Here is an 876-nt window from a genome sequence, read left to right as displayed (position 1 = left end):
TCGAAGTTATTTGTCTGAAAAATAAAATAAAATAAATTGGGCTGGGCTGGGCCGGGCCGAATAAAAGAAAGAAAAATGGGCTGGGCCATCTGGGGAAGATAGATAGAGAAGGAGGGCCCATAGAGATGGAAATAGTCCCATTTTAATTAAAAATATAAAATTAGTACTCACTTTTTAAATTTTGAAAATATATTCATATTTGTGTCTTTTTTTTTTTTTTATAATTAAAAAGAATAAAAATTTAAATAAGTTATATCTCAAAAATAAACTTAGTTGCTCCGAGTTTGAATTTAATAATTCTTTAATTTTAAAAATATTTAATACATTTCTAATTTTTCAATTTTGTAAATATGAATTTTGAGTTTTATTTTAAACATATATATTCAATATTATTTAAAAATTAATAACTTATTTCCTCGCCGTAGAATAGATCTGAAATTATTATTTAATAATAAGCGAGGGGAGAGAAAATTATTTATTTATTTTTAATTAAAAAAATTAGTAAAGTGGTGTAATAATGCCGTATTATAAAAGGAATTAAATGGTGTAAAGCTGATCACCCCATCAGACCTAACTGATTTTATTCCATTTTCTAAAATAAATTTAACACAATATTTTATTTTTTTGTTTAATTTTGTTATATTTAAATATTTTAATTTGATTTTGCCATATTTATATATAATTGAAATCAATTAATTTTTAACAAAACATGCTTAGTCCGATATTAATGCAATTTCATCTTTCTTATTAAATATTTAAATTTTTAATCTAATTCCAAAAATAAAAATAAATTTACAATAAAACAAATAAATTATAGGCTGACAGTTTAAATATTATATATTTTTATATTTATTACTTATTTTATTTAGAATATAA

The sequence above is a fragment of the Cucurbita moschata genome, unplaced genomic scaffold (assembly GCF_002738365.1).
Source record: "Cucurbita moschata cultivar Rifu unplaced genomic scaffold, Cmos_1.0 Cmo_Scf00012, whole genome shotgun sequence".
In the NCBI taxonomy this organism is placed as follows: Eukaryota; Viridiplantae; Streptophyta; class Magnoliopsida; order Cucurbitales; family Cucurbitaceae; genus Cucurbita; species Cucurbita moschata.
The sequence above is the reverse complement of the archived record's forward strand: the minus strand, read 5'-3'. Positions refer to the sequence as shown.